The sequence below is a fragment of the Mus caroli genome, chromosome 2 (genome assembly GCF_900094665.2).
Source record: "Mus caroli chromosome 2, CAROLI_EIJ_v1.1, whole genome shotgun sequence".
Lineage (NCBI taxonomy): Eukaryota > Metazoa > Chordata > Mammalia > Rodentia > Muridae > Mus > Mus caroli.
Window position 1 is genome coordinate 89040989 of NC_034571.1, and position 18427 is coordinate 89059415.

Below are 18427 nucleotides of genomic sequence, written 5' to 3' on the forward strand. Positions count from 1 at the left end.
GTACACAGGACATTAGCAGTTCAGGTTCAGAGGGACGGGAACCAGGGCACGCCCTCTGTTCTGTATAAAAGGCTGTTTGTTCCTCCTCATTGCTTCTTTCCAAACCACTGGTGGGTATCATGTCAGATTAGCCTTTTCCATGAGAGCAAAGAATTACTAAGTTCTGAAAACAGAAAAAATGAGAGCTAAGCTTTAATATTCTCTTATACACTGGGTAGTTTTCTATCTGTATCATCTATATATAATCTTACACACAGGTCTCCATACATACTTACATCTCTGTTGAACCATCCACATCTATCCTATACTGTTGCATATCTACACCTGCAGCTCTATCAAATTTGTATAGTTGTTTTTATCTACATCTATATCCTGAACAAAAGGCCTAGCCAAGGTGGACTGAGACAATCCAGGCTGATCAATGCAGATGACATTTCCAGTCTTGATTTTTTTTTTTTTTGAGTTAAGAATTCTTTACTAGCTATTAGTTCAGGCACATGCCCTGGTTCTGCGATCCCCTCTCCCTATAGGTCACAGTGAGCGGGTTTCTTCAGAAGAGCCTGTGGGGCTGAGAGTGCTGAGCCCCAGGGTCAGAAGCAGAACTGGAAAGCCTCCATTACATGCTGCTTCCATGTTTCCAGACTGGGCAGCAGGGAGGACAGGCCCATGATGTGCCAGGGCTCTCCGTCAGACACCATGGAGGTTTGGTAGGACAGCAGCTGTACACCCGCCTCTGCCAGGAGGCCGATCATAGTGGGCAGCATCACAGGTTGGAGGGCTGAGCCCGGAATATGAGCAGGGGTTGGCCCCTGTGTAGTGGCACCTCTGGTCTGAAGACAGCTCCGTTGAGCATCTGCAGCATTGGTGTGGTGCCCTGGACCAAGCCCACAGCTTGGTAGGGGGCACCAGCCAGGGCCACAGTCAGGAGGCATTCCCCGCTGCCCTGCTCCCCTGGAACCCCAGGGCTGTGGGAGGTGGTGACATTGAGGCCAGCCTCTTTCACCAGTAGCTTAGCGTTCACCAAGTTCACGTCTGCCTGCTTAGATGCTTCTCTCAGAAGGCCGACAATGACTGCAGGGCTCAGACAGGTCCCAGCATTCTTCAGAGATGTTCCTTGTGTAACCACCTGGATGGTCCCTTTAGGGGAGCCAGCCCAGGCGTGCATCAGCATGCCCAATGCTTCCGCCAGACCAATCCAAGGCTTGGTGTGTGGAGAGAAGGCACTGGTGAGGGCCTGGGCGTTCACGACGCCTGTTAGAGATTTCCCCTTCACCATGTCTACAAACTGGACTGATTTCCTCCCCACGGCGGCTCTGGGCTTCCTTGGTGCTGGCACCCAGGTGGGGACAGCTGATGACATTCTCGTGGTACACTAAGGCCCGGTCCCGTGGTGGCTCTTCTGTAAACACATCCAGTGCAGCCCCAGCACATTGACCAGACTGCAGGACACCCAACAGGAACAGGGAACCTTCATCTACAATGCTTCCTTGAGCACAGTTCACCACTCGCACGCCTTTCTTGCACTGAGCAAAGGTGCTGTAATTCAGCAAGCCTGTGGTAGAGGGCAGGAGTGGGGTATGGACAGTTATAAAGTCACAGAGAGGCCAGATCTCCTCCAGCGGCAGCTCCTGAACACCAAAGGAGGCTTCAACTTCAGGAGAGATGATGGGGTCATAGCCTACAGTCTTCATTCCAGGACTGCATTCGGGTGGCCACCTCTCTTCCGTTTCTGCTGAGGCCAAGAATTCCCAGTGTCTTCCCATTCAGTTCTGTCCCCATGAACTTCTTCTGGTCCCATTTGCCATCTTTCATCGAAGCTGTTGCCTGGGGAATCTGCCTAGCCAGGTACATGATCATCCCACAGATGAGCTCTGCAGCACTGAGGCTATTCCCGTTGGGGGTGTTCATGACTAGGATGCCCTTCCTCGTGGCAGCCTCCAGATCCACATTGTCCACGCCTGTGCCAGCCCTGCCCACCACCTGGAACTTCTCTGCTGCATTGATGACATCAGCAGTGACCTTAGTAGCTGACCAGACAATGAGGCCTTCACAGTCCTGGAGTTCAGCTATCAGCTCCTCCTTGCTCAAGTTCTGCTTCTCCACCACCTGCAGCCCTCCATCTTGCAGGATCTTCCGGCAGCAGGGGTCCAGGCTGTCACTGATGAGTACTTTGCACAGATTTTCGAAGGCCATTGCTAGAGTCAGGCCTTAGAATCAATTGCTCTGGGTGGGCAGAAGCACTTAGTTCAGGAAACTGCAGGCAGGGTTGGCTCCGGTGACTGGGGGTCTTGATGGTTTAGTAGGTGGCCTTCAGAACCATTATCTTTTCTGAAACAAAGAGAAGGTCAATGTGGTACAGTGAAGTGGCCTGATTTTGGGGGTTTCAAACTCTAGCTTATATCCCTAATAACTGTTCAAACTTGAGAAAGTTATTTTCTGAGGTTCTCACTGTTAATGTGCAGGGTAGAGGTGCTAATAGAAGTGTAAGATGGTTGTGAAGGGAGTCAGCATGTTTGGAACAAATGAGAGAACTAATAGAATGGAGCAAACAGCTCCCAATAACTTGTATATCAAATCCAGAAATCAGGTAATAGGCTTGGGCGTTATTCTTTTCTATTTAGCCCAAATTAACTTTTATTGCTTTGTTACTGTGGAACATCCTCAATCACCTGTCCAGCCTTCCTACCATGTCACTCTATAATATGGGCTCATGTTTTAAAGAACACTCTGTCTTTATTTTCAGATAGTTGAGTGTTAGTTTATGACAAGGTAGGCTTAGGTGTTAAGCAAATTTCAGGCTGGTAAAAAGGACAATGCAGTTTCAAAGGAAAACATGAAGAGACAAGACTGCAGACTACTTGAAATCTTTATTATATATCAAAGCCTAGTCTGAGCGCTCAGCTAGGAAAATAAAACATCTGATAGTGTAGTAAAAGACATGATAATTGCTGATCTAAATATTTAAGTACATGTTAAGAAGTTTAATTAAATAGGAAGCATGGCTATCCTTTATGTCTACTTGTGAATATCTAAAATTTACCATTTCTCCACTTTAAAGCCATACAATTCCATTTTATAGTAAATGAATCCAATCAATGGCAAAATGCTGTCCTATGTAGAACATCATTATTTCTCTAGTAGTCCTTAGAAAGAATGTAATTAAAAAAACACAGACTTTAGATTTTTTTGATATTATAATATCATTATATATTCTTTCCTCCATTTCCTTCCTCTAAAACTTCCTAAGTTCAGGAAAGGGGCACACCATTCTCTTTTATATTCTTTCTATATGGAACAAAGCATCTTTCAAAGTTCAAAGTCAGCTATGTAAGAATGCATCCTCCCTCACAGTCAGCTATTGGATGGAACACAGGGCCCCTAATGGAGGAGTTAGAGAAAGTACCCAAGGAGCTGAAGGGGTCTGCAACCCTATAGGTGGAACAACAATATGAAATAACCAGTACCCTGAGAGCTTGTGTCTCTAGCTGCATTTTTAGCAGAAGATGGCCTAGTTGGCCATCATTGGGAAGAGAGGCCCCTTGGTCTTGCGAACTTTATATGCCCCAGTACAGGGGAAACACCAGGGCCAAGAAGTGGGAGTGGGTGGGTAGGGGAGCGGGGGGCGGGGGAGGGTATAGGTGACTTTCCGGATAGCATTTGAAAGGTAAATGAAATAAATACCTAATAAAAAATTGGAGGAAAAAAAAAAGAATGCATCCTCCCTGAGTCTCATTTGGAAGGGGAAATGGAATGTGTATGGAAAGCAGATGGAGGAAGGGAACTGGGTGGGAAAGGGGATTGTGAGGAGAGCAGGGTGTGATCAGGTATGGGGAGAGGTGGGGGGGGGCAGGGATGGCAGGATGGCCATGAGAATGAATAGAAATCTGCAGGAGTGGAGGTAGGAGACATCTCCAGGAAGAGAGGGAAACCTGCGATAGGGGGGCACTCTAGAATCAAAGGGGGTGTCCTTAGCTGTGACTCACAGCATTGGAGATATGGAGCCTAAGGAGGTTGCTTCCTGTGGTCAGGCAGAAACCCCAGTGGAGTTATAGAGACCGGAACCTACCCACAAAACTTTTGACCCAAAACTTACCCCTACTACAAGAAAAGCAGGGATTGGGGATGGAGCAGAGATCGAAGGAATGGGCAACAGATAACTGGCTCAATTTGGGACCCATTCCATGAGTCATAACCATTCTGTGACATTATTAATGATGCACTGTTATGCCTGCAGGAAGGAGCCTAGCATGGCTGTCCTCTGTGAGGACCAACCCACCAGCTGACTCAGACAGATGCAGATACCCACAGCCAAACAGTGGATGGAGCTTGGGGACTCTTATGGAAAAATAAGAAGGACTGTGGTCCCAAGGGGATAAAAGCTCCACAATAAGACCAAAAGAGTCAACTAATCTGGACCCTTGAGGCTCTCAGAGACTGAACTACCAACCAAAGAACACACATGGACTGGATCTAGGCCTCCCCACACATATATAGCAGATGTGCAGCTTGGTCTTCATGTGGGTCCTGAATAACTGGAGCAGGGGCTATCCCAAAAGTTGTTGCCTGTATATGGGATATGTTCTTCTAGCTGGGATGCCTTGTCTGGCTTCAGTGGGAGAAGAAGCATCTAAGCTCATAGAGACTTGAAGCTCCATGGTGAGAGGATACCCAGGGTCCCCCTACCTGCTCAGCGGACAAGGGGAAGCAGGTAGGGGTAAGGACTATGGGAGGGGTGACTGGGAGCAGGGCAATAAGAGGAATGTAAAATGAATAAGTAAAAAAAAAAAACCAAACTAAAAATGAATGAATCTCCAACACTTTTCTCTCATTCGTAGGTCTGATGTATTTTACTACAGACACTGCATTTCTTAACCATTTCCTTCGCTAAATTTGTAGTGGGTCTCAGCTCCGAAATCCTATAGGATTTAGCATTTGTTCACAGTGGATCATTACAGAAATTGAAAGACTTACATTGTATCATACTTGCATGTTTCTCAAAACCTTTCCGTACCTATTAATTCACTTTGTTTTTCCATCAGCCTGTCAAACAAGTAATGCTATTATTTTTATTTCTCCTTAGAAAACAGACCCAGCCCTCAGACACAGATGTGCATATGTTTTGTGTTGTGGCTATGAAAAAGAACTGTCTAATCTGTGGTCAAGTGTAGACACAAATGTAGGCTTGGTTTTCTGTGATCCCTGCTAGGCTGAGTTCATTCTACTTTCTTAGGCATTACTGTGCCTTTAAAATGTCCATTTATGAATAAAATCACCTCCGAATGGCCCTCTGTGCACTCATGCATCTTCTTATCTGCAAGCTTCCCATTCCCATTATCATAAGCACAAAACTGCATATTATTAACGAAAAGTGTGTTCAGCACTAAATAGCTCAGCAGGAGTATTAGTTAAATACAGTAGATTGGTAGACATGTCACTGTGTGTACAAAATGTACACCTCTCTGACTCAGATAAGAGAGCTTCTGCAGTAGCTATTGCTATCTGATGAAAGGTCATCACTGAGGACAAACTGGCCAAAGGAAGTATCATCAGCACAAAGGAGCTGCATCTGTATCCCTTCCAGATAGCCTGTGAACTCTGGATCGATATACTGTGCTTCAGTGTGACAGGAACTGAGATCTCTAGGACTGCATAGTGGTGCTAAAAACCTTGACTTGATGAGAACTTCACTTGCTGTTCCAGTGAGAGCTTATCTGGGCTTTCCATGAGGTTGTTCAAGTATCAGTACTGCGTTCATCCCTATGAGAACAAGTACAAATTAAAAATTCTCCATCTTGGAAAGAGAAGAACAGATACATGCCCCACTAATCTCTCCTCGGAGCAAATATGTCAGAAAATTTGTAATGGTGAGTTCATTTCTATTTTCTTTGAAATATATGTAAATTTTTTTAAAAAAAACTTAAGCCTCTTGTTAGCTTTACAATCTGGGAATCTCTCTCAAGGACCAAAGACTGATCTCTTTGAAGTGTAATTAAGGAAAGCAGCACACTTATATTCCAGTTTCTGTGAAAATATAGGAGCTTAACTTGAGTATGAACTTTACTTCAAGTTCCCAAACTACCTGTTCTAAACCCACAAGAAATTTGTATTTTGTTAGCAGAAAGCCAGTTTCCAGTGCAATTGGCCACCTCTCTACCTCGTGAATTGAGGATGAGCCAGATGCGAGAAATAATGTTAGAAGTCCTCCTACATGGGGGCAAGGCATTATCTTGAGAACAAGTGTTAAACAGAGTGTGTCTACTTGAGTGAATAAAAGGTCTAGATTTCTTTCTGTTCTGGGGGCCTCATGAAGGGTGCCCTGTGATAAGAATTACATTCTTCTTTAAGCTTATTCAATATGAAAACTGCTTTCCTTGCTTTACTTTGTGAAAGGATTTCTGGTTGACCAGAGTTTATTTTAAATTATATTTCTCATTAACATGGATGCCTTAAAGGAGAAAAAAAAAACTTACAAAGAGGTCATGGGTATATTAATGTTGATCTGTAAAGCCTTGTTCTGTCTTTTTTTGTTCATATTTTTTATTGGCAAGTAGCATTAAAAATCGTATGTATAATACAGGGCCTCTAGATAAGTCGTGTGTATGTGACCATCATAAATTTCAAGGTAATATTTCATCTAATTTCTTTCATTTAACACACTCAACCTGCTGCAAGTGTTTATTGTACAAAAATTGATTAATAATAAGCAGAATGGAATAGCATCAAAGTTATTTGCTGCCATTGAAATTGCATATTGGCCATCTGCCAGACTTTTAAATCCTTTTCTTCATGATCATAAGCACTTGGAAATTGAGCGTTCAGTTGAAGCTTGATCATATTAACTTATGTTGATAAACTGAAATAAGGTCCTTTGGGTTCAGAACTTCTCATTCTGAGACTATTTTCATAATGTCTGATTATCTTCATATATGATATCTCTCAGGAAAGAGGAAAAGCCATCCAACTGACCCGAGTTTTCATCTTCCTGATTTTGCTGTCTTCAATGAAGTCTATATTTCCTCTTCTGTGGATTATTTTTCTCTGAAGCAATTAACATTTGCATCTTCTGTTCTCTGATTGTTTATTTACTTATTTTTAAGTTTTTTTTTTTTGAGTCCACTGAGCCACCTTACGATATTTAATGGCAAGAGTATCAGGGAATTCTTAGTCCATATATATATATATATATATATATATATATATATATATATATGTGTGTGTGTATACTTTTTAAAGTTGCTGACTGGTTTTGTTCATGGGATGTCAGAAGCACATATTTAGCAAAGTTACAACCATACTCTGGAAAGAATTGGTGCTAATGTCCCTAAGCTCTGTCAGGTGAGAAAACAGACATACAGCTTAGACTGGAGATGCAAGAGTCTTCTGTAGGATGGAGCAAGTCAGTAGAATTAATAGGGAATGATGAAAATGATGGTTGGAAGCAGACACTGGACCTAATTTAAATAAAACAGTAAACAAGAGGTTTTGAAGATGTTTTATAACTTACCTCTTCCTGTGTTCAGCACATGCAACTTCTTCCACATGTATGCATACAATACCCCCTTATATCACATATACACTCACTCAGAAATAAAAAATATAGTAATATCAAAATAAAATATAAAGTCTGATAAAACCTATGAATCTTTACACTATTCAAATAAAGATAGTTGTTATGTAATTGTGGCTTCAAATTCTCATATCAAAAGGAGCCTCATTTTCTGAAATTAAATTTCCTAATTCATGTCATTTCTAATCCAAGTCCCAAGGGGACTTCACATGGTCCTTTACGAGTTGATTCTAAAGTTTACATAGAACATAAGATCAAGAATGTCTGGGAAAATTTAACAAAGAGTAAAATATAACATTCAGTTAAAATCAAGATGTTCGGATATCAGAGAATTATTTTAATGTTTTACTAATTTGCACAATGTGCTACTAATACATAGATGGAAATGTGGGCTATGCTAGGAATCTTGTACCCAGACAGCATGTTTTAAGACTGCGTAGATGGCAGAAGTGCAGTCACGGATCAAATGAAAACAATCAGTGTTTTCAAGGGTTCTCGGTGAGTGGGATCGTGGATATTCCCAGAGGCTGTCTGGAGATGCAAAACCTGATATAATTGGCAAGAGCTGCTATAATTTAATCCACTGAGACTGAAAAATGAAAAACAATTAGTGATTTCAAGGGTGGTAAGTGAGTGGAGCCATTGACATTCCTGCAGGCTGTCTGGAGATGTAAAACTTGATATAATTGACAAAAGCTGGGGAAGGAATGCATAGATTATGACCTGTGTTTTAAAATATTCATTGAAGCATCACTTGTAATGGTGAAAAAGACATAGGAGACAACATAGATGCCCATTAAAAGGGGAAAAAAAGAGAAATCAATTCTAGGATTCTCATGTAACAGAATCTTCACAATGATTAAAATTAATGAACTAGACATAAATGTATCCATGTGAATAAATCACAAAAATGTAAAAGCTAAGTACAGAAAGTAAATTGGAAAAGAATATCATTGTAGTTTGGGAACTGTAAAATGAACGCATTATGATCAAATTAGGGGCACAATACACTTAAGGGGAGGGCGCATATGTTTTCATCCTGACCACAGTGCAGACCCAACTCCTGATGGAAGTCAATCAGCAAAAGTACCCACTGTAGAAGTCCTGTGTTGTGCGGAATGGAGTGCACAAGTAACACTCCTAAGTCACTGGTTAGCAGCAGCTTAGAGGAAGTGTGGTATAGGATACCAACTATGGGAACCAGGCCTTTATGATCTATTAATACAGGAAGCATGAGCAGCACACTTTCATAGCTAACACAAAAAGAATGACCCAACTTATGTAGAATGGGATCCTATAATATACTTCTATGAATTGTGTGTGAGTGAATGTATATACAGAAAAGTGTGGGATGCAGGAAAATGTCTTACCATACACCTCAGGAGATGGAGCATAGATCTTCATGAGAGCACTGGATAGCATTAGCAAGGCTTTTTTTATCCACCAGTGACACACACGTGTGCGAGCACACACACACACACACACACCCCCCACACACACACACACACAGAGAGAGAGAGAGAGAGAGAGAGAGAGAGAGAGTGTTAAATGCAGGATATTGGTTGACTATAGGTGTGAAGTAAAGAAAATAAAAGTACTCAGGTGGCTTTACTATAGAAAGTTTTATTGTTCTAAATCTAGAGGTGATTATATTGATATTTGCTAATATTAACCTATTTGTCAGTATCCTGATATATTTGGAATGACAGTATTCTGTAAATATACTAATATCAGTATACTAATAAAGCTAATGGTTTTAGGAGGCAATGTACTGGGTTACAAGAAGTAGTTGTGAAATGCTATTTCAATAGAAAAGTAAAAAAAAATGTTGCAGATGTATATAAAAGTTAGTTTTCACTTGTGACAATAGGTAAAGCAAGTTATGTGAATGATTGAATGGAGAGTAAGATCGGCCTCCTTCCCATTTAGGATGTTCAGAGGAAGAGTCTTAGAACAGTAGTTATAGAGTAACCTGTCACACAGTTGCAATGCCCCACGGCAAAGATGGGTCTAGAGGGAGGGAAGAAACAATCAATGCCTTGCCTATTTCTCTGTCATCATTTCCTTATTAATATATGATCACTGATAAAAGCATTTTACAGAGACATCTAAGAGTTTTAACACATTCTGTTTTAAAGTTTTGAAACTAATGACAAAAATACTGAAGCAAGTTTTATAATTTTGAACATCTAGCAAACTCACTAAGATGCCTTCAATGTCCTGGATGACTCTTTCTCAATCCAACCTCTCATCACACCACTGACCCATTGTACAATGCTCCAGGGACAGGCCTCTCAAATTCTAAAAGCATTTGGAGGTCATTCTTTAAAAAACAACAACAAAAATGTTTTATGTGTACTGGTGTTTCTCAGACATTTATGTACACTGTGTGCATTAAGTGCCCATAGAGACCAGAAGATGGCATTAGAACTCAGGTAACTGAAGGCACAAATGATCGTGAGCTGCCATGTGGGTGCTGAGAACCAAGCCTGTGTCCTCTGCAAGAGCCTTGAGTGCTCGTAACTACAGAGTCACCTCTCCAGCCCAAGACTTCTTATTTTGGGATGTTCACATATGATGATCATCTTATCCTTTATTTCTTTCACCTTTCATGAAGTGACATAATTTATTTTAAAAATTGACTAAACATTTTTTTGTTTTACAGGGTTTCATATATTCCAGATAAGTTCATCCTATATTTTAGATCCATATCTCTGGAAAAGCAAATTTTTTTGTAAATTTTTAATAATCTATAAATATAAGTCTGATTGAGAATACACATAAAATTTGCCAAAGAAGTTAAGCATGTGGCAAATAAGCCTATGAGAAGACACTGAAGAACATTATCCAGTTGGTAAACACCACCTAAAACACAGTTATGTGGTACCATATTTTCCCTAGAATTTAAAACATTAAAATTATTGGCTATATCTAATGTTGGTAATGATGTGGAACAGCTAGAATTGTATGGCAGTTTTGGGAAATAATTTTGTAATTTTTAAAAAGTCAAACATATATGTACTGTGAGACTCAGCCACTCCACTTTTAGGTATTTATATAATTAAAATGAAACCATAGGTCAAAAGAGGAGAAAACTAAATCTATACATATCTTCATAACAAGTTATTTAAAATGGTCTCAGACTAGAATTAACCTAAACATTCAAGAACACATAAGGGATTCATAAAAACAGTGAACAGTTTATAATGCATACTCAAAAATGAGCTGTTTATTAAATGCAATAAGATAGAGACTCATAAATATACTGATGCCTCCTTCAATTTACTAAACTAATTCTAGAAGTGTTAGGTTGACTTCCTACAATTTTCTTATTTTTGTTTTACTCTTTTATTTTTGTTTTAGATTTTTTATTAGATATTTTCTTTATTTATATTTCAAATGTTACCCCTTTCCTAATTTCTCCTCCAAAAATCCCCTATCCTCTCCCCTCTCCTTCTGCTCCCCAACTCACCCACTCCTGCTTCCTGGTCCAGGCATTACTCTATACTGGGGCATAGGACCTTCACAGGACCAAGGGTCTCTCCTCCCATTGATAACCAACTAGGCCATCCTCTGCTACATATGCAGCTAGAGCCACGAGTCCCTCCATGTGTTTTCTTTGATTGGTGGTTTAGTCCCAGGGAGCTCTGGAGTTACTAGTTAGTTCATATTGTTGTTCGTCCTAGGGGGCTGCAAACACCTTCAGCTCCTTAAGTACTTTCTCTAGCTCTTTCATTGGGGACCCTGTGTTCTGTCCAATGGATGACTGTGAGCATCCACTTCTGTATTAGCCAGGCACTGGCAGAGCCTCTCAGGAGACAGCTATATCAGGCTCCTGTCAGCAAGCTCTTGTTGGCATGCACAATAGTGTCTGGGTTTGGTGGCTGTTTATGGGATGGTTCCCCAGGTGGGGCAGTCTCTGGTTGACATTCCTTCAGGCTCTGCTCTGAACTTTGTCTCTGCAACTCCTTCCATGGGTATTTTGTTCCCCATTCTAAGAAGGCTGGAAGTGTCTACACTTTGGTCTTTCTTCTTCTTGAGTTTCATGTGTTTTGCATATTGTATATTGGGTATTCTGAGCTTCTGGGCTATCCACTTATCAAAAATGAGCTGTTGATTAAATGCAATAAAATAGAGACCTATAAATATACTGATGCCTCTTTCGATTTACTAACCTAATTCTAGCAGTTTTAGGTAGACTTCCTACAATTTTCTAAGATGTTCGTGTCATCTATTAAGAAGGACATTTTCATTTTAACTTTTCAATCTGAGTATATGTCATTTCATCTTCTTGATCATTTGATCATTATCCTGTGAACCTCTAACACATAACAATGTAGTATTGTTATGTAATAACATGGGGTATTGTTACGTAATAGCATGGAGTATTGTTATTTGATAACAATGTAATATTGTCATGGAATAACAAGTTGTTAAAATGGTGAGATTAGATTCTGTTCTTGTTTTTAATCTTATGGGAAAATATGTTGAAAATATTTTTATTTGTGTTCTTTATTTTACACTAATAAAATACTTTTATATTTCTTATTTGTTAAGAATATTTGTTAGGAAGAAATACCCCATTTACTTAAATACCTTGTCTGCATTATTGATATTATTATCTTTAAATTTTTTGTCTACAATATTTTAATAACATACACTGACTTTCAAGTTTTGAATCAACTTCACATTTCTAGGATGTAACTTTAATATTCATATATATATTCTCTGACAATACAATAAAAGCTAGGAATTTTTTTCATCGTTCTTGCAGTGGTCTGGAGTGAGTTATTTTTTCATTTAATGTATTAGTCTGGTTTTGCATCAGTCTCAAGATGGCCTCACTTAAAAGTTGATAAACACTACCACCTGTTCTATTTTTAAATAAATACTTTATAAGGAATTGATACTGCCTTTAGAAATATTTACTCAAATCCCTACAATTATCTGCATATGGAATTTTACTTTATTTTAAATGTTGAGCAAGATTTTGTGCTGGGCAACCATTCTGCCACTGAATAATATCTCTAGTCACTATCTATTTCTTATTATGTTTTGAATCATTCACTCTGACACTGTTGTTACAGAAATAAACAGGTAAGATTTTGTCCTCAGGATGAACTTTTACTAACATGAAATGACATGAAATGATATTATGTACCTGATTCCATTCTTTGTTATAAGTTTGATATGTTTTTTATTAAAAAAAAACTATAGCCCACTGTAACATTTGTATTTCTGGTCTGGGTTTCCTCACTCATTATAATCTTTTCTATATCCATCCATTTACCTGCAAAGTTCATTTTTTCATTTTTCTTTACATCTCATCTGAGTAGTATTCCATAGTACATAAGTACCATGTTTCATTATCCATTTGTCATCGTAAGGACATTTAGGATGTTTTTATTTCCTAGCTATTGTAAAAAGAGCAGCAATGATCATGACTGAGCAAATATGTGTGGGGTGGGTTGTCAAGTCCTTTGGGCCATATGCCAAGGAGAGGTGGAAGGTAAATCCATATTGCTGAATATACCATGAACTTGTACTTCAGACACAGGGTCTAGAGATTCCTGAGCTGGAATTGACCTGAATGTCTCCTCCCTCAGAACTACATTTCATGGTATCATAAGATACAATGCAAACATCTAAAGGAGGGAATCAATCAACAGCTACACATAGCTATGATGCCTATGAATCACAACATCAACCACCATAAAATGACAACACTGAGAGTACAGCACTGTCATGCATACCTTGTAACCAACAGTTTTCTAATTGGACTGAAGACCTACTCAAGAAGAGTGAAACCATGCTTGTTACTAGAAACCTAGCCAACTACTCAGTGTTAGTGAAGTCATTGTTATTGGAGAACTGTGCTGGATTGAATAAGATTGCCCCATAGGCTCAAGGATTTGACTGCTTGGTCACTAGGCAGTGGCCCTTTTTGAAATAATTAAGAAGTGTGGCCTTGATGGGGTAGGTGTGGCCTTGTTGGAAGTTGTTACTGGAAGTGGGGGTTGAGACTTCAGAAGCCCAAACCAGGGTCAGTGTCTCTTTTCTCTTGCTGTTTTAGAACTCTTAGCTACCTCTCTAGCACCGTGTGCCCGCATGCCACAGTGCTCCTCCACCACAAAGATAATGATCTAAACCTCTGAAACTATAAACAAGCAGGACTTTAATTGCTCTGCCTGCCTGTCTGTATGTATGTCTGTCCTCTCTATATGTGTGTGTGTCTTTCTCTGTCTCTCTCTGTTTCTTTCTCTGTGTGTCTGTCCCTTTGTCTCTCTGTCTCTCTCTGGTAAAAATCTCTCATTGGCCTTAAAAAGGAAGCTAGATCTATTTACCAGTCAGCCTAAGAAATCTATGTGTCTCTGCCTTCTTAGTCCTAAAACTGCAAATCTAATCTATGCCACTCTACACACACACACACACACACACACACACACACACACACACACACACACACACACACACTCATTGATTCTGAGTTAAAATCTCAGGTTCTTGTACATGTATAATGAACATTTTACTGACCGAGCTTTCTCCCCTCTGTAGTATTTCTCTTTAAGTTAATGCAAGGTATTTTCAAATAATATACACTACACCATGCATTATTTAAAGCACATATATAAAAATTAGACTTACATTTTCCTTTTTCCAGATTTTGTGCTACATATATTGTATAGTTTACTTCTATGTATTACAAGCCCATTATATTGTTATTGTTTTTCTTTAATGAGATATTTTCGTGAGATTTTTAAAATGAAGGTGAAGGTATTTAATGTTTATTGCTGTTGTCCCTGTTTCCAGTGTTTCTAACCTTCATGTTGATGTAGACTCTTGCTATAATGTTCTTTCTGTCTCGGGAACTTTTTAAAATCATGTTTTTGAGCTATGGGTCTGCTAGTTCTGAGATGCTTGGGCTTTTATATAAAAATCTCTCTTTTTTTGTTGTTTATGACAGATTTTTGGGTGAGGGCAGGAATGAAATTAGCATTTGACAGTTTTGTTTTTTGTTCGCTAATTTAACTGTGCTTTTTTTGCTGTCTAATTATGGGCTGTATTTTCTTGCTACATTGTATGCCTGTTTATTTCTTTTTATTGGATAATAACCATGGGGGAGTTTAGGGATGTGTGTTTTTGTGCCTCTATAAGTATTTTTGAGTTTGATTATAAGCTGTATTTATTTGAACCCTGTGCTATTTGAAGTTTGAAGAGGTTTTTTTGGTTGTTTTTGTTTTTTTTTGTAAAACTAAAGAAACACTTGTTCTAGCAATGTTTTGTTCACTATGAATAGCTAATACCTTCTTCAATCACTGTGTTTTGTTTTGTTTTGTTTTGTGTTTTTAATCTTTTTCCTCCGAGCTTGCACAAACAGCATCTATGTCTGGTCCTGTGCTCTCTCTTGGTAGTTTCTGCTTCTCACGGGTGTTGCTTTAACCAGCTCAGAGTTGTCTCACATCTGCCTTTTAGGAGTCATGGAAATTTGAGGGGGCCTCCTGAAGATCTCTGAAGTCCTCTCTCTGCAGCTCTCCCCTCTCCCACTTCAGTTTTTCTTATCCATTCCTTACATTAGTCCCCCATTCTTTATCGTATTTCTCATATGTGCAGTTAGTTCTTCCCATCTAATTTTGTGCTCCTTACTGCTCGGATTTGTTAGCTCTCTGTTGATGTGCACCCAACTTCTCCCCAGGTGACTGACTGAGAATGATCTGACTGTTTTATTGTCTTTTGCAGTTTCTTCAAATTAGATATTAGCTGAAAGCTGAAATAGTTTTCCTCTGTCCTATGATGTTTGGGTTTTAATAATCAAAGGTTGAGGACTAGGATCATGTGAAACTCAGTTGTCTGGTGGTTTAGGCTAGTGTTGGCTGTGAATCTGTTCACCTAGACATAATCACATATCCTCTTTGTGTAGTTTAGGTTTCTTTACAGTATAGTGATTGCATTTAAAATACCTTATATCCTGAGAGGGAGCTAGATAGAAGCTGTTTGTGGTTTGTGACCTCAGGAGTCAAGACTATAATGTATGGAATTCTATTGCTTGATAAAGTTCTTTCCAGATTCAGAGATTCCTTTTTTATTTTTATTTTATTTTATTATTTTTTTTAGTAAAATTGTGTTAAAAATCTAGTTCTAGAAGGATATATCATTTGGTACATATTAAGGTGAGAGCACCTTCAGTCATTGTGACCTATGGCATGAGGCTTCTGTTTTACTTTTATCTATATTTATCAAAGTTTTCATTTGTTTGGCTTCTCCTACTATTGGTTCCAACTTTATTTATTTTGGTTTGTTGCCTATCAGTTGATTTAATTTTTATGAATAGAAAAGTATTGCTAAAAGTTTTTAGAATTCATTTATGAGTAGTGAGTACTGAACAATAATGGGAGAAGTCACTTGTACTCTGCCTTTTTTTCTGAGCAAAAGTACAAACAACTCATCAAATTAAAAGTGGCCAACATTTTATTTTAATTTTGTTACTAAAACACTTCCTTTAGCAATCAGAATTTACTCTTATTTTCTCCCTCCCTCCCTCCCTTCCTCCCTCCCTCCCTCCCTCCCCCCTCTCTGTCTTTCTTTTTCTTTCATTCTATTTTTAAGTTTATGTTTAGTTTTTGAGAAGTAGTGAAATGCTTAATTTCATAAAGACTTCAAACAGCCTGGAGCTAAAGAGATGACTCGGTTGTTAAGAGCTCATTCTTACAAGGGCTCTGTGTTCAGTATTCAGCACTCACACTGGGCTACTTGCAACCATCTGTAACTCCAATTTCATGAGATCTGGTGGCTCTGGTCTCTGTGGGCACCTGCACTCATGCCTACACAATACTTCGTTAACATATACATAATAAAAATGAAGTGATCAATCACAAAATCAGAGAACCTAGATTGGAGAAAGTTTGGCATACCTTTTAATTAATGCATAAGTTTGAAATAAAAGTGATTACCTGTGTCCTATATGTTATGTTTGTAAAATTAAAATTAAATTTAAGTTATAGGTTAAACAATATTAAAATTAGAGGTTAATATTATCTCATTGGAAAAAGAACTAAATGAGTCATCCATCAAACATGTAGTGAACTTTCAAGATTATTGAAATTTTAACAGTTGGTTCTAAATATTAAAGTAATTATAAAAAGTATCCAGATCTTCCATTTTTCTTCTTAATTATTCTTGTCTTTCTGCCCAGCAGTTTTGTTTAAACAATATTAAGTATCTGACTTTGGCATACTACAGGAGGAAATACATTCACTTCTGTGCCAATTAAATAAAGACATTTGTGATGAAGCAGAAAAGAGGTATTTTTTTTAATCCTATGAGATTATATCTGATATTGGTGTTCTTAACCATTCTGATTGGTAGAATATCAGGGTTGTTTTTATTTGTATTTCTCTGATGACTAAGGGTATTGAACATTTCTTTAAGTGCTTCTCAGCCATTCTAGATTCTTCTGTTGAGAATTCTCTGTTTAGCTCTGTACTTAAAATTAAATTTAAATCTGTATTTAAATTAGGTTATTTGGTTTTTTCGGAGTCTAACTTCTTGAGTTATTTTTTAATATATTTTTGGATATTCAACCTTTGTCAGATGGAGGGTTGGTGAAGATCTTTTCCCAATCTGTAGGCTGCTGTTTTGTCCTATTGACAATGTCCTTTGCCTTAAAGAAGCTTTTCAGTTTCACGATGTCAATTTGTCAATTGTTGATCATAGAGCCTGAGCCATTGTTGTCCTGTATAGGAAAATATCCTCTTTGCTAATGCATTTGAGGCTATTTCCACTTTCTCTTTTATTAGATTCTGTGTATCTGGTTTTAGTTTTAGGTCCTTGATTCACTTGGACTTGAGTTTTGTACCAAGTAATAAATATGAATCAATTTGCATTCTTCTACAAGCAGACATCCAGTTAGATCAGCACCATTTGTTGAAGATGCTTTCTTTTCTCCAGTGTCTGGTTTTGGTTTCTTTGTCAGAGGTCACGTGTCCATAGGTGTGTGAGTTTACTTCTGGGTCTTCAGTTCTATTCCATTGATCTATGTGTCTGTCTCTGTACTGATACCATGTAGCTTTTTTCCTTTTTTTTAAAAAAATCACTATTTCTCTGTAGTACAGCTTGAGGTCAGGGATAGTGTTTCCCCCAGAAGGTCTTTTGTTTTTGAAAATTGTTTTTATACATGAAGATGAGATTTACTCTTTCCATGTCTGTGAAGAGTTTTGTTGGAAATTTGATGGAAATTGCACTGAGTCTGTAGATTGCTTTGGTAAAATGGCCATTTTTCACTATGTTAATCCTACTACTCCATGAGCTGTCTTCTCAGGTGTTTTTCAATTTCGTTCTTCAGGAATGTGAAGTTCATCTTGAACAGATCTTTCACTGTCTTGGTTAGAGTTACATCAAGATCTTTTATATTATATGTAGCTATTGTGAAGTGTGTTTCCCTAATTTCTTTCTCAGCCTAATTTCTTTATCATTTGTATAAAGGAAGGCTACTGATGTTTTTTGAGTAAATTTTATATCCAGCCACTTTGCTGAAGCTGTTTATCAACTGTAGGAGTTCTCTGGTAGAATTCTGGGGGTCAGTTATATATAGTATCATATCATTTGCAAATAGTGATAACTTGACTTAATTCTTCCTTTCCAACTGGTATTCTCTTGATCTTATTTTGTTGTCTAATTGCTCTATCTAGAACTTCGTGTACCATATTGAATAAATAGAGAGAAGTCAGCCTTGTCTTGTCCCTTATTTTAGTTGGATTGCATCAGGTTTCAGTCCATTTGAAATTGAATTTGGTTTTCCAGAATTTTGTTGAGTATTTTTGCATTGATATTCATAAGCAAAATTGGTTTGAAGTTCTCTTTCTT

At 38.5% G+C, this 18427-nt stretch overlaps 1 pseudogene; it reads right to left on the bottom strand.

Moving 5' to 3' along the window:
• Window positions 1-590: 590 nt before the first annotated feature.
• Window positions 591-2193, bottom strand: LOC110290108 (annotated as a pseudogene).
• Between the last annotated feature and the right edge of the window lie 16234 nt (window positions 2194-18427).